General features: G+C 35.7%; 1 protein-coding gene and 1 long non-coding RNA gene across 26 annotated transcripts in view; one reads left to right on the plus strand and one right to left on the minus strand.

Annotated features, from left to right (window-relative positions):
- The window catches only part of LOC6037528, a 252,673-nt gene that overhangs the window by 147,511 nt on the left and 80,138 nt on the right, over positions 1 to 25,024 (plus strand). The window lies entirely within an intron of this gene.
- On the minus strand, positions 11,931 to 12,171 carry LOC119766809. The gene is made up of 2 exons (XR_005277147.1): positions 12,123 to 12,171; positions 11,931 to 12,036 (listed from the first exon to the last, which is right to left on the minus strand). It is a non-coding gene; the product is annotated as an uncharacterized LOC119766809 (long non-coding RNA).

Here is a 25,024-nt window from a genome sequence, read left to right on the forward strand (position 1 = left end):
CTGCGACTATTTTCAAAAAAGTTACATAAAAATTGCTATAACTTGAAAACGGTGCACTTTATCAAAATTTCACTAAAGCAATTTTTGATTGCAAATTTGATTTTACATCGAAAAATGGAGTTGAAAATTTATTGCCATCAATATTTAGATTCTTTGAAAAAAAAAACAGTATTGATTCAATAATTCATAACTCGGTCAAAGATTTTGTTTTTGCACAACCTGGAAATTTCGGAAAAGTTGACAAATTAAATTTTATCAAAAAATTAAAAAAATAAAAATAGTATTTTTGCAAATCAAGTTTTAGTGACAAAAAGTTAAATAATAAATCACCAATTTTTCTACCGTGTATGATTTTTTTTCAGTGTAGTCCATATCTATACCTACAACTTTGCCGGAGACACCAAATCGATCAAAAATTCCTTCAAAATATACAGATTTCTGAATTTTCATACATCATTTTGTATGGACAGCTGCTAAATTTGTATGGACAATTATATGGACAAACTAATGATGCAAAATGGTTTCTTTGGGCATACCAAAAGCAACAAAAAAGTTTCAGTCGGATTAAAAAATACAAAAAAAAATCGAATGACCGAAATCTGAGAAAACTGCTCAGCTACAAAAAAATATGGAAAAATGACGAGTTTCAACAATTTCGAAAGAGGATCGATTTCAAGTTATTAAAAATACGATGAAAATAATACTTCAAGTAAGTCCTTAACATCCGTAAAAAAGTATATTTTTCCAAATGGAAACTTGGATTACTCTTTATCGCCACTTAATTATTGTTATTCGATTCAAAACGCTCTTCCTAACCGTTCCCACTTCAACACTTTTCGTGAGCTCCCAAAACGCTCATGAACCCTCGAAAAACCACCGCCAAGAATCGCTTCAGCTGTTTGCTTTTTTTTTTATTCTACGTTCTGCAAAAGCTCTTCAAGGGGATCCTCGTTTTGCTAAAGCAACACCGCTTGACAGAAGGAAAAAAAACTTTCCACCAGCTTTCGTTGCCACTTTTCCCCGTAGTGTACCTTCACAAGTGCCGGCGCGGTGTACTGGCAGAAAAGCGAAACATTTTTGTCGTAAAACACTTGAACCAATGGATTATGATATTTTTACTTCGTTTTTTTTTTGTTGCTTTTTATTCTTCTTGGGGGATTTTTCCCCTCGCACTTGGCGTTAGGGAAGGATACCGTACTGGAGCTGTCAGTTGGAGATTGTTTTCACTTAAATAAGAGGTCAGGGATGAAAATTATTGTTGGAAAAATACTTCTAATGCAAAAAATATTTATTTGTTTCAATCATTGCATGATAAAATCAATTGTTTTAAACAAAGAAAAATCGACTGGATAAAATTTCCAACCCTGATTTTAAGTAAAGTTATTCAGCACTCCATAGACTTTAACCTCCTGCAACTCCACCACCCACAATCCACCCCGCTTAAGCCACCGTCTGTCACCAAGAGCAGGCTCAAACATGCAGATCAGCTGAACCCGCCTCTGGAAAACGACGCGACACAAGTCTCAAGAGCTTTCGAAAGATTCGAGCGTTTCGAAGAGCTTCTTCGCGACAAAAACCTGACGACGACTTAAGGAGAGAGGCAGGAGGGTTATGTTTGCAGTTTTCCTCGAGAGCAGCACCAGCAGCAGTGGCAAACTTTCCGTTTTGAAACTATCCCCGCGGGGATTATAATTAATGGTGGAAAATGGATCCAGATTGTGTTGGCGCGCAAAGTTGGGCATTGATTTTTAATTAGTTTTTCTCTGTTATGAAAGTTGGCAGCGATTTTGTTGCAAAAGGCAAACTGATACCTTCCTTCCTTTCCCAGGGAGGGGATGGGGTGGGCTGGAGTGGGAAACGAGCCGGCTGGACGACCGATTCTGGTAATTATTGATAAAACTGGATATTATTTATTCAGTATGCAAATTGATTCTTGTGTATCTTCGCTTCGTTTCTAGAGATTGTTTTGAGCTGAATTTTTCGAGGAAGGAAGTGGTAAGCACTTCGATATTCACAAATTTAATTACTGTCAATTTTATGAATTGATTTGTACTGTTTGTCCAAATGTGCTTATCAAATTGATCGACAAATTATCTAGGAACTTCTGGATAACATCAAAGGACTACAAGCAAGATTTTTTAAATGTATCCAAATTGCTATTAATTTATCATGTAATCAAAACTATTCCCATAAAATCATTAAATTTTAAAATTAGATAGAAACAATCTTTTATACTTCAAATTATATTTATAGTTGGCTCAAGCCATGCAAAATCTGCGCAAATCGGTTTTTATTGCAAATACAATTTTTATGATATTTCAAAGATTATATTATTTTATAATGAACCATTACATCCTTTTGAAATGTAATTCTTAATTTAAAAATGTGGAAAATATTTCTTTTGGAAAGATCGGAAATTTCGCATTTTAACATTAAAAATCAGGTTTGGATGTGACTTAGAAAACATCAATTTTTCTGTTTTTAAATCTTTGCATGGAAATATCTCTGTAACTAAGAGCTAAGAGTCAACAAAGTTCAAAAAAGTAAAATATAGAAAATTTTCTTAGCTTTTCAAAAATATGTTTTCAAAAGTAAGCAAACATGTGCACTTATTTGAAAAAATGAAAAAATTATGACTTTTTTAAATAAGCTACCTAAAAATGGCTATACTTGAATGTTGAAATATGAAGCATTCGTGAAATTTTCCGGTATTTTCAAAAACAATATTTCAAAAAAAAAATTCAAGGCTTACATTTCAAAAGGGCGTAGTATTGAATGTTTGTGCATTTTGAAATGTTTGTCTTGATTTTATAAAAATTAAAATACGAATATATTGAACGAATTGCCCGTTTTTCAAACCATCAGAGAGGAAATTTTCTCAGCGCTTTAAAAATATTTTTCCAAGTTTGCTTTTGTTTCAAGAAGTATTTTTAAATAAATTGCAAAAAAGCGAACGGAAATCGAAAATGTATACCTGAAAGTAGCTGTAACTTGAGAACGGTTCTAAAAACAACATTTTTATTTTTATTTAAATCAAGACTAACATTTCAAAAGGACGTAATATTGAATGTTTGGACCTTTTCAAATGTTAGTTTATATTAAAAAAATGAAAATATTGTTTTCGGAATGATCTTCAAATATAACTATTGTTTCATATTCAAACATTTAAAATCAGACCACTCGTTGCTGACCTCAACAACTAAGAGTCGTAACATCAAAGTTCAAGAAACAAAATATAGAACATTTTCTAAGCTCTATTTTTTTTTTAAATTGGGCAATTGAAAAAATGAATGACTGCGACTATTTTTAAAAAAGTGACCTATAAATTGATTTAACTTGAAAACGGTGCACCTAATCAAAATTTTATTTAAGTACTTTAATAGGAAAAAAATGTTTTAAGTTGAAATTTTTTTGCCATCAATCTTTCGTTTTTTTAAATCAGTATTGATTCAAAAATTCATAATTAGGTCACATATTTTTTGCAAGTTCTGGAAATTTCATTTTCATACATCATTTTTGTATGGACAGTTGCCAAATTTGAATAGAAAATTATATGGACACACAAATTATGCAAAATTGCTTCTTTGGGCATACCGAAGGCACCAAAAATGTTTCAGCCGGAATAAAAAATAAAAAAAAGTCGAATGATTGAAATCTCAGAGCATTGAAACTAATTGTCCGATTTTCAAATTTCCAGAGTAAAATATGTTGGAAAATTTTCTCAGCTTTTGAAAAGTATTTTTCAATGTGCTTTTACTTCAAGAAGTAAATTTAAATTTCAAAAAAAAAAAACCGATAAGAATTAGATTTTTTTAATTAAAAGTAGGTTTAACTTGAAAACTGTAAATTTTATCAAAAAAATTGTTAGGTACTATTTAATTTTGTTGAAAAATGATTTTTATATTTTGCTTGTCCAGGTTTTCGATGTTTTCCAAAAATACGTTTAATTTTTTCAAAAGTCATGTCTCTGAATCCTGTAAATATTTATGTACCATTTTTGAAATCGTAGGTTAAAGTCTATTATAATATTACTTATAATAAGTGAATCCAGCTATGTTTTAAATGACTCAGTAAATTTTATTAAAAACTCAACTAATTACCTTTTTTCAAACGCGGTGATCTGCAACTGATTCAGTCATTCCGAAGATTTGATGTAGTAGAAAAATGCATTTTTTAGACAATATATTTCAGATAGTGCCACCTCAATCATAAAAATACGGGTCTATTTATTGTCGCAAAAAAACTGTTTAATTGACGGAAATTGGTAAATATCATTAAAGCACGTTTTCTTATAAAACCAAATTCTTAATTGCGAACCTTAAGCTTAATGCTGACTTAATCCTTCGGTATGTTAAACCAGCACCGTTTCCTTACTGCCGCATCCGTTATGCATCATCTCTTAACGAGGTTATTCAATACTTGCGCTTGGTACTAAAATTTCACACGATTTCTACGAATTTATGCAGCATAGATGCAGCTATTAAATTCAAGTACTGATTTGGCTCACATAACCCGTTTAAACGAAAGTACGCAACGATAACTCCGCAACACTCCTTAAGACGAATTTCCACATGCACTTTCCAGGAAGTGTCAAATAACTTTCCAAAAAGAACATTTATGCACTGTTGCTCTATCGGAAAGTGCAAGGAAATATAACACCTCAAAACCGGCATGGTTCCACTTCCTTCCTGTCATCAAAGTTGAGCAGCACCAGTTGAGATAGGTGTGAAAATGCACCCGGGAAAACTTTCGCGTTCAGCTCGGTGTGAAAAACGGGAACGCTACTTAGCTTGCCGGAAAGGTGTTGTCGATGGAAAGTTACCTCAAAGACGGTAGTTGGAAAGAAGGTTTGTGCCAGGGTGCGACGGAAAGTTATCAAGTGTGTGCTTGTTTTTTTTTTTGGCTTCTGCTATTAAAATGATAGTTTATAGTTTATTCGAAAATTAATCTTATATGAAAATTGTATTATTAATAAAATTTATTAATAACATAAAAAAGTAAAATAAACTCCAAACAAGTTCAAGAAAACTTGAAAATTCCGTGAAAAAAAAACAGAGTTTACTATCATCATCCTTTTTCCGAGCTGGTCAGCAAGTAAACTCAAGAGAGGGAAAAAGGTCACACTTGAGCGCTTCTCCCCACCGTGACCGCAACCGGCCAAATTAGCTATAACAATATTTAACCGACTGTCCAGTTTGGTGGCTGGCTTTCTGCTTCTGTTTGAGGGCCGTCGTCGTCTTCCCATTTAGCGCGCTGGGTGTCCTTTTTCAGCTCTTGTCTCCTGCTGGCGGCGAAGCTTATTGTTTCTAGCTCGACCCGCTCTTCTGACACCTCGCAACCCGGGAAAACGTTGTTATCTCGAATAACAGACAGTGGCCATCTACCAGGCAAAAGAGAAAGCGGACAGTTGTGTCCCTTCGACGGTAAGTCTGGAGTGATTTTTTCTGAAATGCTTAGTTGATATCTCACAACTGGTCACACTTTTCGATATTTTGTTCAAAAAGGGAAATCAATCAATCATTTGTTTTTTTTCATTCATAATTTTTTCATTCCGTGCTAACTGCCTACTATTCATAATTCCGAATTTTATAATAACTATCATTTCCAGATACCTACTAAACTTTCCAAATTTGCGAGACGCTTTATTTTGCCTTTAAGAGTGTACCAATTGTCCACAAAGTTTTAGAGTAACAAAAGTTTTTATTAAGAATGTAACGGTTTTTTTGCTTAAGCGATTTTTTACCAATTTTGACGAAGTTGTTTTCACACCTAAAACTCAATCGTGTGCTTTTGAAAGTATTTCTTCAGTAAGATCAGCAAATTTCACATAAGAATGACCCTTTGGCTGTTTTACGCATTGCATTTCAATATTGAAATAGTAGTTTATGCAACAAGTTGCAATAAGATGATTTTTTCAGCACGAGTCGTACATTTATCCAACGAGGTTCACCGAGTTGGATAAATACGACGAGTGCTGAAAAAATCAAGATTTGCAACGAGTTCCATACAACATTTTTTGCAATTTCGAAAAACACCCATTGAGTGAAATTTTAAGTCGAATTTTCATGTATTTTGTCAATAAATCGTTTAAATAAAAAAAATGTTGAAAAGTGTTACTTTTCGAAACAAGTGCTGAAAAGTTCAACTTTTCAGCACCCATTTCAGTGCTGAAAAGTAGAACTTTTCAGCATTTATTTTGAAAAGTGTTGCTATTCGATTCTGTTATTTTTGGTACAGAAAAGTAGGCTATTTCGTCGTTCAAGAATGACAGGAAAAGTAAGTAGTTTCACGACGGAATTGCAAAAACTTACTTTTTCATATTATGATTTTTTTTTATTTTTCACTATTTTTTCTAATCAACACATTTGCGTTGACTCTCCAACATGCTGTCTTGGTCCAGTAAATAGATCGATGCCTCTGTGCTCTGATGTACTAACTGACTTTTTGGCCAAAATGAGTTAATGATGACATCTTCTAGCTAATTAAATTCCCTACAAAACGCTTCTAAGAGATCTGAAAAATTCGTTTCCTACGCGGAGATATCGCCCTGCAACCATTTGTACTAACTGACATTTTCGAACGCATCATGGATGTGCTCTCTTATTTTTCATCATGGCTTGACCTTTTGAAAACACGCAAATCCATAAAAATACGATTATACTATAATATTATGGTAAATTGCCAGGTGTCCTTACTAGTTTGAGCAATATTATGGAGCACTATTTTGGAAAGCAATTAGCACAAGTGTGCACATTTGGATACGTGAAGAAGTTGTAAGTTAGACGAAGTGTGTCAAATAATTATTTAGTGGCAGAGTTTTATTTTAATTGGATGACCCCTGAGTTAAGCTAAGTGTGATATTGGTGAATGGATGATGTTGTTACGTAGTTTTTTAGATTGGACGACCTCTGCAGCTGTGCAAAGTGTGCACAACGACTTAAAAAATGTTTTAATTGCGATGTTTTACGGTGTAACGAATGTCACGGTGTCAAGAATGCTACAATGCAACGAATGTTGCGGTATAACAATGTTACGGTGTAACCATACTACGGTGTAACTATACTGCGGTGTAACGAATGTTATGGTGTATCGAATGTTACGGTGTAACGAATGTTACGGTGTAACGAATGTTACGGTGTAAAGAATGTTACGGTGTAACGAATGTTACGGTATAACGAATGTTACGGTGTAACGAATGTTACGGTGTAACGAATGTTACGGTGTAACGAATGTTACGGTGTAACGAATTTTACAGTGAATTGTATGTTGCAGTGTAACGAATGTTACGGTGTAACGAATTTTGCGATGTAACGAAAGATGCGGTGTAACGATTGTTATGGTGTTATCATACTACGGTGTAACTAATGTTACGGTGAAATGAATGTGACGGTGTAACGAATTTTACCATGTAACGAATGATGCGGTGTAACGAATGTTATGGTGTAATCATAATGAGCATGAGCATGAGCATGAGAGATCACCCATGGTTGCCCCTCCGTTGCTGAACAGAACCGTAATATCCTTTCAGCACTACTGATTATAGGCTTCGACGATCTAGTGGTGTTTCCCTTATCAACAGCATGTATGAATGCGCTGAAAAGATAAAACACCATGATTGCTAAAGCTAGATCAGTTGCGAATAGGTAACAGTCATTGGCCACCAACGGCGCCCGCCATGTCAGTTTGTAGACCTCGATTTTAAGGGACGGGAATGTTAGTTAGCGCAGGTTGCTACTAGGGCAGCTGATTTACTCTGTGCTTACACCCCACGAGCGCCAGGAACCTGAAAACTTGTTAGTAGGATAGGGTGTTTGGTCAGGATTCATCATAGAAGATGATGATGCGACCCAAAATCATAGTGTTTGTTGAACGGTATTTTGTATTATTCTCAAGGCAAGCAATCGGAGGCTGCGGATGAGACATTTCCCGTTTATCTGTTGTTAAATTTTAAATGAAATGGTCTAGTCTTAGACAGCCGGCTGTGGAAAGATAGAACCAAAATCATTTGTAATTAAAACTGAAGGGTTAAACAATGTAATTTTTAACTTGAGATGATTTCACGAGTTTTGAATGATTGATGTTTAGTGAGGTACTGATTAACTTTGCGAACGACGAGTTACGATGTATCGAGATGAAATGGTATGATAGGGTTTTGTTGTTGTTGCACATCGACAACGGACGCGAAAAATTTACCGACCCGACGAAAAGGCATCGCAAATCGAACTGACTGTCATCGGGACAGTCAAAGCCAGCCGCACCTTCACACGCACACACGCACGCGAAAAAAAACGAAAAACACACTGCGACGGACGCGAAAAATTTTGCGACCCAACGAAAAGGCATCGCAAATCGAACTGGCTAACTGTCATCGGGACAGTCAAAGCCAGCCGCACCTTCACACGCACACACGCACGCGAAAAAACGAAAAACACACTGCGACGGACGCGAAAAATTTTGCGACCCAACGAAAAGGCATCGCAAATCGAACTGGCTAACTGTCATCGGGACAGTCAAAGCCAGCCGCACCTTCACACGCACACACGCACGCGAAAAAAAACGAAAAACACACTGCGACGGACGCGAAAAATTTTGCGACCCAACGAAAAGGCATCGCAAATCGAACTGGCTAACTGTCATCGGGACAGCCAAAGCCAGCCGCACCTTCACACGCACACACGCACGCGAAAAAAAACGAAAAACACACTGCAACGGACGCGAAAAATTTTGCGACCCAACGAAAAGGCATCGCAAATCGAACTGGCTAACTGTCATCGGGACAACGAAAGCCAGCCGCACCTTCACACGCACACACGCACGCGAAAAAAAACGAAAAACACACTGCGACGGACGCGAAAAATTTTGCGACCCAACGAAAAGGCATCGCAAATCGAACTCCGAATGTTATGGTGTAATCATAATACGGAGTAACTAATGATGCGGTGTAAAGAATGTTACAGTGTAACGAATGTTACGGTGTATCGAATGTTACGGTGTAACGAATGTTACGGTGTATCGAATGTTACGGTGTAAGGAATTTTACGGTGCAACGAAAGTTACGGTGTAATGAATTTTACGGTGAAACGTATGTTGCGGTGTAACGAATTTTACGGTGTAACGAATTTTACGGTGTAACTAATGTTACGATGTAACGGATGATGTGGTGTAACGAGTGTTACGGCGTAACGAATGTTACGGTGAAATGAATATTACGGTGTAACGATTGTTACGGTGTAACGAATGTTACGGTGTAACAAATGTTACGGTGTAACGAATGTTACGGTGTAACGAATGTTACGGTGTAACGAATGTTACGGTGTAACAAATGATACGGTGTAACGAATGTTACGGTGAAATGAATGTTACGGTGAAATGAATGTTACGGTGTAACGAATGTTATGGTGTAACGAAAGTTACGGTGTAACGAATGTTACGGTGTAACGAATGTTACGGTGTAACGAATGTTACGGTGTAACGAATGTTACGGTGTAACGAATGTTACGATGTAACGAATGTTACGGTGTAACGAATGATGCGGTGTAAAGAATGTTACGGTGTATCCATACTACGGTGTAACGAATGTTACGGTGTAACGATTGTTACGGTGTAACGAATGTTGCGGTGTAACGAATGGTTCATGGTTCACTGAACCAGGATTGAACCACAAAGGGAGGTTTAAGTCGAACCAAAAGGTGAACCTAGCCTAACCGGTTCATTTGAGAACTCTTGTTGTGCACACTTAGCACAATTGCAGGGGTCGTCCAAACAAAAAAACTACGTAACAACAACATACACTAACCAATGGCCCACTTAACCTAACCCAAATATCCAACTCAAACACCCTTCAAGAAAGTTGTGCACATTTAGCACAACTGCAGGGATCGTCCAATCCAAAAAAACTACGTAACAATAACATCCATTAACCGATCTCACACTTAGCCTAACCCAAATATCCAACTCAAACACCCTTCAAGAAGTTGTGCACATTTAGCACAACTGCAGGGATCGTCCAAACCAAAAAAACACGTAACAACATCATTCACGTAGTTGTGCACACTTAGCACAACTGTAGGGGTCGTCCATGTTCAAAGACTAAGTTTTGATTTTTTTGGAGCACTTTTGTTCTATTCGATACAAACTAAGAATTCATTGCAAGAGACACACTTGTTCTAACTGCAATCTACCATAACAATTATATGGTTTGTGTCCTGGATATCTTGCATTTCTGAAAAGGTCGTATGACATGATGGAAATAAAATAAACTGGCTCAAAGTTTTTACAAAATCATTTTCTTCTGTTTGTAAGCGTAGAACTATTCGGTTTTCGTCATAGTTGATCTTATTGAATTATCATACTTATATTCATGAAACCTCACACTTCACTGAGTTTTTCTTCATAAAATTCAAGTTTTAACGGTAGTTTCTCTCAAAAACTACAATTTTCACAATAAATTTAATGATAAACAAGTCTATCAAAAAAGTATTGTTGAGAAAAATGTTCCTTAACTAACAACAATTCAAAGTTAATACGCAAAAAACATTGAAACAACAAAAAACTACTATTTTTACAATAAAATGACTCTGCGCACTTTTGTACCAAGTGCCACGTTGGAAGTATACACAACTCTGCCATCGAAGAAGCATTTTAGCTCAACTGCAAAATTCGCCCTGTGCACGTTTGTGCTAACTCATACAAATCACTGTTCAAGACACACTTGTGCAAATTGCAAGCATGATTTTTTTTCGTAATTTCTCTGCCATTTTTTTTTTGCATTTCAAAAGTTTTCATATTTTACCATATCTTTAAGTTTTGTCAGGAGCACACTTTAAAATTATTAGGACAATTGTTTGTCGAATAGTTTCCCAGAAACAGTTATTCAAAGTTTAAAAATCGATTTTCTCGTAACCACCAAAATGTCAGTTAGTATAAGAGAGCACACAAGCATCGAGATGCAGAGTGCTAAAAATTGGTCTAAAACGCGATTTTCGAGCCAAAAAAAAACACATTTTAGACCTGGACGCTGTATCTTGGGGAAATATTATTCGAAAGAGTTTAACATAATTTTCTCAATTCAAACGCAATTGTGTTGGTTTGATAATTTTGATCAAAAAATATAAATCAAAACACAAAAGAGGGGATTTTATCATATATTTTTTTCTCTACAAAAGTTAATTGAAATAAAATGATGAGTGTGGACGCACGCACGTTTTGAGGCCCAAGAAGCACAAAAAAACTTTGAAACGCAAATGTCTTGGCATTTGCGTGGACATAAATTAAATTTTAAATAGAAAAATGTGCTTCGGGAAATATCCTATAAGTAAGCTTATTTATTTTTCACGGTAAAAATTGATAATTACATGGGGACCTCAACTTAAAAACCCAACCCGTAAATGCATATCTGTAATTGTAAAACGTGTAAATTGTAAAAATTTATCTGAAAATCTTATCTTAAAATATAAAAATACAGAAACTACTTTTTAAGCACATATAATGTTTCAAAAAAGTTTAAAAAATCTACACTAAATTTGAACTTATCACGAAAAAAAAAAACATTCCCAATTTCCAAAAAAGTTTCCACATGGTTTATGAATGGGCACAATATATATTTTCTGTTGAAACGAATTACAGGAAATGTGTTTTCATTTATTAAACATATTTTAATATTCAATTTATACTGCTAAAACGTTGTTTCACATTTGCTTCTCTTCTTCTTTATACTTTTTATTTAATTTCATATCAGAACAAAATTTAAAAATCATTCCTAGACAAAATGATAAAAATGACTTGATTTTTTTTTGCAACATTTTACCTAGTAAAAATATTTTTTAGGGTTTCATCTCACTTCTTAAAAGCTAAATTTGAGGACGTAGAGGGTGTCCTTTACTTTTGGGACAATTACTGTCAATGATAATTCTGAATTCAGGGTCCAGAAATACTTTCTTTGTTTAAATTGATATTTTTCGGCGAATAATAACACAATTGTTAAACGTTTTTTCTTACGTTTCGGCCTACTTTTCTCCTTTCGGCCATCATCAGAATCTATTTAAAACAAAATTACAAAAATATTACAATGTTACAAAAATTACAAAATTATTGACAATTTGTACTACAATCACACAAGCTACCTTAAAACCCTTCTTCCAGCTGCTACTCCTCCTGCTGGGTTGCCTGGACCAGGGTAGGTAAACCATCACCATCGCACTATCATTGATGCATATTTCGGTGCGTTCCTCGTCTCTTAAAACTTCTCTTCTCTTTCGCAGCCGAGTGATGGTCGGCTTGCTGTCGCGAATATCGAAAGCCCATCACATCGACGAGAAATACTCTCTCGCTGGCTCCGATGAAACTATCGTTCCAACCGGAGAGACACGCACACGAAATTGCTGTATACATACACTGGAGCTCACGCACACAAATGAACTCATTTCTACAGGGCTTACGGGCGAGAGAATTTCACGATTGCTCTTTCTCTTGCTTTTTGAGCGAGGGGACTGGCTGTGTGAGAGATTTTTTTCCGTCTTACGCATCGGTTTGTTCGTTGCTCGCTATTTCATCGGCGTCGTTTTCGCTTCGCTCTCTTGATGCAGTTTTGGGAGAACGCCGAAAATTTGATGATTTGAGCGAGGGACGATATCTAAAAGCCCTCGGCCATCGGCGAGGAAATGAGAAAATACCATCCCTGGCCTGGACTGCTACAGCTGGCCGCGTCGCTCTTTCCGTCTCGCGTATCTTCTTGAGCAGGCAGTTGTACGACGACGAGAGCGACGCCGACTCTCTCTGCAGGTTGACGGCTCCACTGCCCCTCATTTTGATGTGTAACATCTCTGCTGTACATCTCAGTCTCTCGGTTTCGACCTTCTCCACAATGCTCGCTCGGGAGAAGTCGAATACATGTCCTAACTCCAACGAGTGCTGGGCAAGACCAGAGCTGGGGGTGTTGGTTCTGACCGCGTCCTTGTGCTGTCTCAGCCTCTTCTCAAGCTTCTGCGAGGTTTGTCCGATGTACACCTTGTCGGCACAGGCTCCGCACGGTACGCTGTACACGACGTTTGTCTGCTGCATCATGGGGATTTTATCCTTCAATTTGCTGAAAACCGTGTTCTTGATCTTGTTGTTTGGCTTGTATGCAGCGACAACGCCGTGTTTGCGTAGCGCTTTCCCAACCTTCTCGCTGAGGTGAGGGATATACGCCACTGATGCGTACGAGTTCGCTGTCTCGTCTCTTTTTCTCTCCCGCTCGAGAGAGTTGTACAGAAAGTGCACCCTCTCCTTTAGAGTGCGCGAGATGAACCATGCTGGATAGTTGTTGGTCCGTAGGATGTTCTTTACTATGCGTATGCTCTCGGGTCGCTTGTCCGGATCGGTTAGCATAAGTGCCCGGTCAACCAGAGCAATAGCCAGAAATAGTAAAATAAAACTAACAATTAACCACGATATGTAAAGTTCTTCTACAAACAACACAAGTTAAACAATTATTTTGATTGATACATTCTGAATCAGGATTTGAATGTTTTTCTGAAACAAACATTGCCGCCTAATGGCCGATATGGAATGACGCCTTGCAGAGCCGTAAAACCAATAGGCAAAATAATATAATCTGTAGCGAAATCTTCAAAATTTTATTCAAAATTTTAGCAGAAAACAAATGAATGTGTTTTTTCAACTTCCATGGGAACCATCCCCCTAAATATTCAAGCATCGTGAAAATATAACAGGATTAAGAAAACTCTCTAAAATGTTATTAAAATTTGATTCTAAAGCTAAAAATATTATTCATTTAATCTAGAAAAACAGCTTTCTTTCAAATTAAACCTAAAAAAATAGTAAAGAAAATCGAAAAAAATCATTTGATAATTTGATGATTCCGAGAATAAGTTTTTGACTTTTACTATTGTTTTAGTTAACATAATTAAAGTATTAGCAATTTTATGATAATTAATGTTTTGTTAACAATTCTTTAAATGGAAAATACCGTCATCAAGGGTGACATTGGGTCATACAAAAATGCTGAAATTTATCAGACCCAAGTTAATACAAGCGGTATGGTATGGAACAATACTGAGCATGGTAAAGGAGCGTTTAAAATACTCATGAAGTGGTTTTGAATTTTGAATAGTTTCAAAAGTTATTTAACTTTAATGATGAATACAAAGATTTATAAACAAAAATTTAATACTTCATAAAAATGAATTTATGAACTGCATTATCGAGTTCTGTGGATAATTTTACGCTTAGAATGGCTAAAATTAGATTTAAAATTACATGATTTGAGTGTTATTGGAACAGAATTCAATTTCTTTAGACTTAAAGGCATTTTCAATAGAACAAGTTGCTTAGTAAACTTGGAAAATTTATGAATCATGTGATTAAATTGATTTTGGTGGCATCAACAATTTAATTTTAATTCAAAAATAATATCTAATGAATATCTATTAAACTTCAGACTTTTTTTTACATAACCTGAAATTGGAATTCATATTAGTAAAAGTTAATAAACATAGGTAATCAAGCATTTTTTCAATTAAACATTAATAATAACCTTAATAATGGACCCTAACATTTGACTTTAACGAACATTTACTTTTTAAGAGTCGTTATGTTATTTAAACATTGAATGAATTAAATTTCAAAATGTGTCGTCTTTTCAACTACAATATTTTCATTTTTTTTTTGTCATGAAATCTTATGATTTTAGATTCTGAAAAAAATATTCACAATTTTGCACAGAATCACTCAATTTATCAATTTGAACCAGGCAGTGGCCACCGTTTCCAGGATCCGTCACTCAAAACGACACCGAGTGGTCGGCCACTCCAAGTGGCCGTCCGAAGAAAATGACGAGTGTTTTACGAATAAATGAAGTGAGATTATAACTCAAACAGCAAAACAATGTGAGCTGGCACCGTGCGGGTTGTTGTCTTTCGTGAAGAGGTCACTCTCCGGCCGTCTCGTTGCGGACAGGACGCCGACTTCATGCTGCGCGATGACCCCGCCGACGTTAGTGTGGTGGCCATTCCACTTGTGGCAAAAAGAACAACAACAGCTCCCGAGAGATGGTGACTAGTGGGATCTTATTTACCAAAGACTTGAGCGAGGTACGGGTCGGGCTAGTTAGCCCGTTAGAGCGCGGAGGACAGGGCTGATATAAGGCCACTCCGTGCGCCCGGCGTCAAACACTCACCCTGCGGGTGGGCGGTGGACCCCGTGAGGGTGCTGCTGAGATGATGATGAAATGAAAACAATGAGAAGAGGAAAAGTCCTCGTCCTGAGAGGAGAAGGTCTATCGTGTTGGGGTTACTCTGGCCAACTAAACAAAGACTTGGCACGTTTGTGGTTATTATGTTTGCACTGGCATGAGGTAGAGTGAGGGAAGCTAACTTTTGAGATTGTTTGTTGAGATGAAAAAGTCAGCTGAGAAGTCGTCGTCAGATCAGGGAATCAATTTTTGTAATGAGGTTCGTAAACAAGCAATGCACGGAATTGCAGCTTCAATCAACTTATACTTGAAGGCATTTCTTTGAGGGCGGTTTGGTTTACAATTTCTTATAAAAAACACCTTATAAAATCTCCCTTTTTCTCGAAATATCTCAACTTTGTAAGTGATTCTGAAAATCATAACATTTACCATCAACACTCTGAAAATATTCATCAACGTAATAAACTTTTCTTGTTTCTTATTTACAGGTATGACCCACAACACACGGCAATGTCGAACACAAACCGTAAGTTTAAAAGGCAACCACAAGTCCCGGCCTTGTCAATCGATAATTTCCCTTCAGTCAGTACCATGTTCGAAAACCATCCTCCCAGGCACCGCCACAAATTATTGACCTGACAAAGTTCGATTGGTCCTCCCCAGTGTTCCGTTTCGCATTCACCCAGAAAAGTGGCGTACGGGAAGGAAAAATAATCGTAAAAAGCCGAAATTTGATCAAATTTTATTGACTGTCACTCGCGTCCCCCACCACAACATGTTTCCAACCTGAAGAGGGAGGGGAAAAGGTGAAACTCGATGTCACCCCCACAAACACGAGAAGGTGGTAGGGGGGACCCTCACAAGTCAATAATATTTACGATGATAAATTTACGAGCGCACGGAAATTTCGCCTGCCTCACTCAAATCATGTAGCAAATATATGCACGGAGAGAAAAAAAGAAAATTCCGCTCGTAGAAGCGCACAAACAAGCTCGTAAACAAAAATTTCCTCTTCGAGTTTTCCTTCTGCTTCTGCTGATCGAAGGTGAACTCAGGGCTAAGCAACAAAAAAAATAGAGGAAAAATAAACCCAATCGAACAAGACACCGGAATGCTGAGCGCAGCGACTAGGTTTGATCCGATTTTGATGGAGTTTAGCATGGCAAGGTTGTTCGATGAGAAACCCACCGATAGAGAGTCAATAAAGTTGGCTGAGCCGTTTTGATTATGCTTCATGGACGATAGTTTGGTTAGTCAGACAAACTGTTATGGTTAGTGATGCAAATGTGACAAGCAAATGAACAGTTCTGTAATTTATTTTTGTTGATCGTTTGAAAAAGTTTCTGAACTACCATGTCAACCATTTAACAATACCTAATTTTGTAAGCTAAAATGATGCTTACTTATCATCTCCAAAAATATCAGTGCTGAAAAGTTTATAATAGCACTCATTGAATTGCTAGGGGCCTGTCACCCCAGTTGGCCTGGGTTTGATCCCAGTCGGTACTGGTGGCATTTTTCGAGACGAGATCTGATCACGCCTTGCGTTGGAAGGGGAAGTAACCTAGAGGATAGGTCATTAGATAAGTCCAGGAGCAGAAGTCGTCGTCTCTCTGAGTCCTACCTCGGTGGATTCGCTGGTCGGCAGTTTGACTTGCAATCCAAAGGTCGTCAGTTCAAATCCCGGGGTGGATGAAAGCTTAGCTGGACTGTCTCATCGTTTCAACCCGTCTGAAACCTAGTTTCGAGTAGGAATCTCTTAGCCAATGTAACATTTTTAAACCAACCTTATTAGTTTTATTTCGGCATTAAAAGCAAAAATAAGCATGGGCTGATTAGGTTTTGAGAAGGTTTTAAGATTCGGACATAAAATGGCTTTAAATAAGGCTTAATGAATGTTAAAAAAGGCAACATTGGCAAGAGACAAACATTAAACGAAAAGCTCCAGATGGATATGGTGGGAATTGAACCCGCGCCCCATAGCAACTTAGGGATCGGCAGCCGAAGCCGCTAACCACCGTGCCACGAGGCCCTCAAAAAAAATAAAAAAACAACTATCGCAGCCAAACAGCAATGCATAAATATGGCAAAAAACGCATGGTCTGATTGAATGTGATAGACCGCAATCTTGTTAGAAAAAATTAAATAAGCAATTAGTTTGATTAAATGAATGAAAACACTCATTTCTTCTGAATTTAGAATAAAATAAGCATAGCCATGGAAATTCAAACATAATTTAATATTTTTTTTATTAAAAAATTGCATCAAAATATTTTACTTTTGAAAAAAAAGATTCATTTTTTATGAAAATAGTTGATTCTTTCGGCTCTATCTCCCTCACATGTATCGATAAAATTTCAACTAAAGCTGAAATTGAGCCAACAATTGTGAGAAATTAGCTTTAAAATTATTTGTATTACCTCCTATATATATTATTTAATCAAAGCCATTTTGGCAAACCATCATTTAGCAAGACGAAGACTTATTTTTTTGTCAGAATGTAATCTGTTTGACATTAGACGTTTGAAAACGTATGAATTGTACTTTTTCACATCTCCTGACTATTTGGTCTATTTGGGTTTAATTAGGGGTTTCTTAAGGGTTCTGGGGAGGTTGTTACGACTAAATGGTTTTAGCATAGGTTTTGACTAATAGGTTTTATAGCGGTTGTTACAACTATAATGAAGCCTAAAATGATACTTGATAGAGGACGCCTGTAGAGCGAACAATTTTATTTTTTTCAATTACTGCTCTTTTTTGAAAAATAAAACTTTTCGTCACGTCAAACTGAAAAGGTAAAACAAAGGTCAAACCGAACTGAAAACTTTTCAGAAATGTTTTTTTCAGAATTGCAAAGATGCTCAATTTTTTCAGCATCCATCGTATTTTTCCAACTCGGCAGAGCCTAGAACTGAGAATTTGAAAATCAAAATAAGGACTACGAATTGAATTTCCATTTTAAATTACAAGAAAATTAAAATTAAAAAAAAATTATTTAATCCAGCTATGTGGTTGATGTCTTCCTCACTCTTTACCAGCAAAGGGTAATATAATGGGTTTGGACACAAATTTCATATATATTTTTTTAGTACCGAAATAAAAAAGTACATAATTATCAATAAAGTGATCATAACTAGAGGCAGGGTTGCCAGATCGACAATTTTTTGGACCCGTTAGAAAGGTCGTTCGATCAAATAACCAACAATGAGACGCGTGAAGGATCTGGACGTCGTTTACATACATTTAAGTGAGATCCAGCTTCTAAAATGTACATAATTATCACTTAAGTGGTCATAACTAGAGACAGGGTTGCCAAATCTTCAATGTTTTTGATTTGTTAACTCGTATTTTTTTCAAATTAATTGGCATTTTCAATAGATCAAATTTCATATTAAATTTTTAACCATATGAAAAATGCTTTGAATCCAGATGAAAATATAATATAAATTGTTTTTTTTTTATAAACATAAGTAGCTAAAGCCTCAAATTTATATGTTTTTGTTTAAAAGATTACTAAGCCGATGCGAATATTTTCAAAGTCTATATCGCATGACATTGGTTGAGGTCTAGGGCAGGAGTGGAAGGGAGTAATAAACTAATTGAAATTACAAGCAGGTTTACTAGGTAAAATTCTTAAAAATCTGAATTCGTATCGATTAAAATTCTAGAAAAATCTGGCAGACGAAAATCTAACTATTCTAAATGATGAAGGGGAGGGTGGATATATCTTATTTAAAAAGTTTGAAGAATTCTGATGGCTTGACTAACTTTACAGCTTCAAAATTACTGAAGTATCGTTTTCTTTAGTAATAATGATTTTTTTTTTATTTGCAATTAATTTCATTCATTTTAGTAAAAAAGGTTTTCAAAATGGGAATATAGTGAAAAATCTAACAATATCTTGCGCATTAAAGGATGAATCTTCTGCAGCCTGAAACGGTGCAAACAAACTTAGTAATGTTACATTTGAAGTTAAAAATTATATATACATACTTCAAATCTGAATTAAACAAGAATAATCATGACTATCAAAGTCACCCCAGAATTCAAAGTTTCTATTTTCAACGTATTATTTTCAAACGCTTCTGAAAAAAACAGTTTTTTTTTTTTGAAATAAATTTTGTGGGTACCCCAGTGCACAGTTGGTGAAATTGGACCCAAAATTGGACTTAATTAAACGCGGCTGGTTCTTTGGTACATAAACTAGTGTCTCCAATTAAAAAAAAATCCGGGGAAACTATCAAGTGCAAATAGTCATGCTTATGTAAAATTGTCTTTCTTCAGAATTTTTAAATCTGACCAAATATTTGAACACGGTTAAAAATGCTTTTATAGCAACATTTGGGTTAAATGGACCCTAGATGATTTTTGCGGTGCAATTGGTTATTTTTACTGGATTCCTTGGACATTTTCACATCAGTTACGTACATTTTAGATGGCCGCATAAAGCCTCTGCTCTAAATACAAAGCGATTTTTAAGAAAAAATTTTGAAAAATTGGGAATTGGTGCAAAATGGACAATTTGCCGTTTTGTGCGGTGGATGAATCCATCACCAATCGATTTCCCGGATTTTTTTTACAAAAAAGTTACTAGTTTTCGTACCAATATTGAAATCTAAATTTCTGCAGAGCCAAAAAATACACTTCTATTTTAAACTACAAGAGAACTTTAATTTCACTCAATAGTTTTGTTTATATTATAGGAGTTTAATCGATATTTACAGTTTTTTTTTTCCTGGGAAGTGAGAGATGACTCGAAAAGCCTGCAGTTTTGATGACCCACTTTGAACACAAAGCTTTTATGCAGCGCCAATCATGTTAACGAATCCCTTTTAGTATAAATCTTAATAACGTAGATTTTAACCCATGATCGTCTTACGCAACCTTTCACCCTCAATGCATTATCTTTAAAGTGCATCATTTTCCTTTTCTCATAGTCTTAACCTCTTAAGAACATCAATCATATGCACACAACCCAGCAAGAGAGAGCTTTTCTATTTGCTACATCGATTATGCCATGTCCACCATAAAGTCTTTCCTACATCTCCTCCCCTTGGCAAAACAGCACAAACAATAAAGTGGAGGGGAACTATGCAAAGTCCCCTGTCCCGCCGTCGTCGCCCAACTCCACCTCACGGTTGTGCAGAGGTTGTGTGTACACTACTTTTCACAATCGGCAATCCACAAAACCACAAGTGAGTCAATCCCGGCCATCGTTGCAACAATCCTGCCATATGGGCAATGGGCAAGTGGGCGATAGGGTGGTTCTAAGTAATGATTTGTTTTCAGTTTTATTTCGAATCTCTTAAGAACGTTCTATAACGTTTCAATCCTTTAATTTCTTCAGATAGATGCAACTTCAAACGTAACCACCCTAAGTATCGTTGGACGTGGTCCGTGGTGCACATCATGCAACTGTTTCGTACGTCCGTCCATCCGGTGGATTGGTCCTCTTCAAGAACGGGGTTTAAAGTCAACCTGAACCGGTTGGTTGTTCCTGCTAGACCAGCCAGCACAAAATTGCTGTTGGTTTGGCCGTTTGTAGCGTTCGTCGTTTGCATTGTAATCAGCTCGTGCTTCAATCTGGTGTTTACATGCACAACGAGCCGTATCGCTTTACAAACACGTTTTTGTAAGGCCCTCTCTTGCTGTGCTCGTGTATGTATGGCTCATTTTCATATACAACAATTTATGCATTAATACACGAAGTTGCATGGGCGGTGCACGAGTGCAGACCAACTCGGAACCCATTCTTGGCGATTGGTCCTACGAGGATGGCCTGGGCCTGGGGGTTGCCTTTTGCCCGAACTCGAATGAGACATTCGCGCGGTTGTTGATTGAAATCGACACATTACATCGGAGGCATAAATTATGGTCGATGTGAGTGTGTGTTGAGTTGTTTGTGGTGCTCGTGAGTGTGGTTCAACAGGATATTTTTTCATTCAGTGGCTTGGTGTGTGAATAAATTTGAATAATTTTGAATGATGTTGTGAAGTAATGTGGTATTTTTAACAACCACTGCCAGGTGGCAGATGAATGTTACTTCGAGTGTTGACGTATTCTAGGGATGAGTCAATGAATTTAAAAAAAGAACCCTTTGAAAAAATGAATAAATTGAGCAAAGTTGCTTAAAAATGATTTACATATTCATAAAACATTTAAACCAATTTTGCCATTCTACAGGTTCTTCCCAATTAAATGTTTGAAGGGTAGTTTAGGATACATCATTAGAAAACTTTTTTTTCTCTCAGCATTAAATTCGAGTTCTGCGACCCAATTGTTGTCAAATTTAGATACAGTATGTAAAAAAAGTATTTACACCCCTTGGGCACTGTGCACATTTTGTGATGAAACATGTAAACAATTTAATGTTGACATAAACCTAGTACTACGTTTTGTTCAGAAACTCATGCCGAACATTTTGCTGCAAAAAGGTCATGAAAAGATGTTTTCTATAAAAAGTTATATAACAAATACTATTACAAAAATAAAAAAGGTGCATAAAAAGTTTGTACACCTTTCGAAAAATTAACATAAATAAAGTTATTTGTTGACAAATCACCATAAATCCAGTCTCCCAACTCCAAATAGGCATCCTTGACTGATTAAAAAAATAATTTGGATTGAATATAAAGTTTACTTATTACTTAGTATAAAAGTTTATATAACTCTGGAAATTCTAAATAAAACTTATCTAAACTTAATTTTGCAAACTTTCAATTTAACTAAATGTCAATATATTACCATAGAATTGCTAAATAAACATTCTGGAGTGGGTATAACACCGTTTTGGGGGTCTTTGTATCGCTAGAATAGATTTTTCGTTGGAATTTCGTACCAACCCGGAATTACGTCGTCGGAAAATCCGCCGGCATTCGAACCGGTCCACGATTAACAAGTCAACCTATGTGGCATCAGAAAGGGCATAAAATTCCGATCTTTTGATACCCAGACATCTAGGTTTTCTATAAAACCCACGTTTTTAAATACTCAAAAAAAGATGGAGCAATTTTTCAAAGTGTTCAGAAAGCCTTTTTTGTTTCTTTTTGATGCTGCCCTCTGCGGTTGTGTTTTGTCAACAGAGAGACACATCTTGATTGGTTTAACAAATTTACAATTTCTCCAAGAGAACTTTTAGTTAACAGTTTTTTTTTTCAATACATCGGCAAACGTGAAAAAAACGAAGTTAAATTAAGAAAAGCGAGTTCATCCAGAGCCTATCTTACTTAATAAATTTGTTTCTCTTCAATTAATAATAAGGCTAGTACAAATATTTTTAAATAGTCTTTGTCAATTTTTTTGATGATTTTTAATTCACTTATTGCCACTAAAACTTTGATTTTTTTCAAAAAATCGAAATTCAAGCAAATGATTGTAGATATTCATTTTTGATGAAATTAGTGCCCATATTTGCCCACCCTTGAAATTTTTTTTTAAAGATCTGAGAAAATTCTCTTTATTTTGTTTTTTTTTTAATTTCGTTGATACGACTATTCATTGCTGAGATATGGCCAAGCAAAACTTTAAACACAGGAAAATCGATGTTATCTAAGTCTCAACCAAACAACCCACTATTTGCTAATGTCGATATCTCAGCAGTTAATGGTACGATTTTCAATGCTAAAATATGAAACATTCGTAAAACTTTTTGATCTTTTATAAAACAATATTTTATTTTATTTTAAATCAAGACTATCTTTTAAAAAAGGCAAAAATTCAATATTACGCCCTGTTGAAATGCAAGTCTTGATTTAAAAAATTGAAAATAATGTTTTTGCAATTCCGTCGTGAAACTACTTACTTTTCCTGTCATTCTTGAACGACGAAATAGGCTACTTTTCTGTACCAGAAATAACAGAATCGAATAGCAACACTTTTCAAAATAAATGCTGAAAAATTCTACTTTTCAGCACTCAAATGGGTGCTGAAAAGTTGAACTTTTCGGCACTTGTTTCGAAAAGTAACACTTTTCAACATTTTTTTGATTTAAACGATTTATTGACAAAATACATGAAAATTTGACATAAAATTTCACTCAGTGTGTGTTTTTTGGAATTGCAAAAAATGTTGTATGGAACTCGTTGCAAAACTTGATTTTTTCAGCACTCTTCGTATTTATCCAACTCGGTAGAGCGATGCTGTAGAGCGAATAATTGGATGCAAAATGGCTTATATGAACTAATGATGCAAAATGGCTTCTTTGCCCGAGCAGGGGTAAATAACACGGGAATACCAAATTTTGGTATTACTTGGGCAAATAACAGCGACCAAAATGTGCCCTTGGTTGCCCAGTAATAGATGGTAAAATACCATGAAATCATACCAAAATCTTGTATGTACAACAATACCAAACCATGTTATTCCAAGGGTAAAATAATACCTCAAAATAAAACCATTTCAATACCAAGTTGAGGTCTTCTGGATTTTTGAACATTGCTTGAATACCAAAACTTGGTATTGCCATGGTTTTATTTTTAGGTATTCCCGCGCCCTTGGAAAATCATATTTTGGTATTTCTGTGGTCTTTCACATACATGATTTTGGTATGATTTCATGGTATTTTACCATCTATTACTGGGCAATCAAGAGCACATTATGGTCGCTGGTATTTGAACAAGTAATACCAAAATTTGGTATTTTCATACCATTTTTAGTGCAGCAGTTGCAGTTAGTGAAAAAAACGGAAATTATTCATATGCAACAGCCAAATCTACTCACCTGATGATTCCATGTTGTTATTAGTGATATTCTGCACCACACCGAATGCATTTGTCATTGATGAACGGCCTGTGCTTGAAGTTCTTGAAGCTTCTGAAAAATAACAAGATTGAAAAATAAGTATTTTTAAAATGAAACTGAATTAAAATTCACCAAAATTAATTAATCTGTCGATTGACTCGTTTTTCAAAGTATTTGGTTATCCCGACTTAGAGATATTTCAACGTTTTTGAAAAAAATATTAGTGGGTATATCACAGTAATTTTTAAAATCATCTTTAACATTTTTGGGTTTCAAGTCATTTTAGCGCAAAATTAATTAACTCGTAAATTTTTTTTAAACAAATTTCCCATAGTTTCAGAGAAAATTGATGAAACCTTTCAATATTCAAATAATACCAAAATGTGCCATCCTGACTTAGAAAATTTTCCACAATTTCAAGTCATTTCTATAGGGGGTATATCAAAAATGTTTAAAATAAAGTTTGAAATTTCCGGTTTTTAATGAAAGCATTCGCTTTGAGACATCATTTTAGCGCAAAATTAATTATTTTGTCAAAATTGGTCAAAATTTTCCCATAGTTTCAGAGGAATTTGATAAAATACTGTAATACCAAAAGAATACCAAAATGTGGTGTTCGATCATTGACAAATTCTGCAATTTTGCAATATCAAAACAGTACCTTAAATTGGTATGATACCACATTTTGCTCTTGCATAATCCTTAAGACAAATTTTAAAGGGTACAGGAATACCAAAATTTGGTATTGATACCAGAGAAAGGTATTATTACGCATTTCCTTGTTATTTACCCATGCTCGGGTGGGCATGCCAAAAAGTATCAGCTGGATTAAAAGATTCAAAAATTAAAATTAAAAAAGAATTGCTCTACACACAAAGTTAAAAAACGAGAGCATAGTCCTCACGAAAAGAAACGTGAGGAAAGTGCTATTTTGCGTGAGTATAGTCCTCTCACGTGTTCATTCGTTAATTGGAACAGTTCATCCTATTGAGTGGCTTATATGGACAAATTACCGCCACTTAGTCACCGAAACATGGTGTCCCATACGGCAAAGGCACGGTTCAATATGCAGAAGGTCTTGGGTTCGAGTCT

Source organism: Culex quinquefasciatus, chromosome 2 (assembly GCF_015732765.1).
Source record: "Culex quinquefasciatus strain JHB chromosome 2, VPISU_Cqui_1.0_pri_paternal, whole genome shotgun sequence".
NCBI lineage: Eukaryota > Metazoa > Arthropoda > Insecta > Diptera > Culicidae > Culex > Culex quinquefasciatus.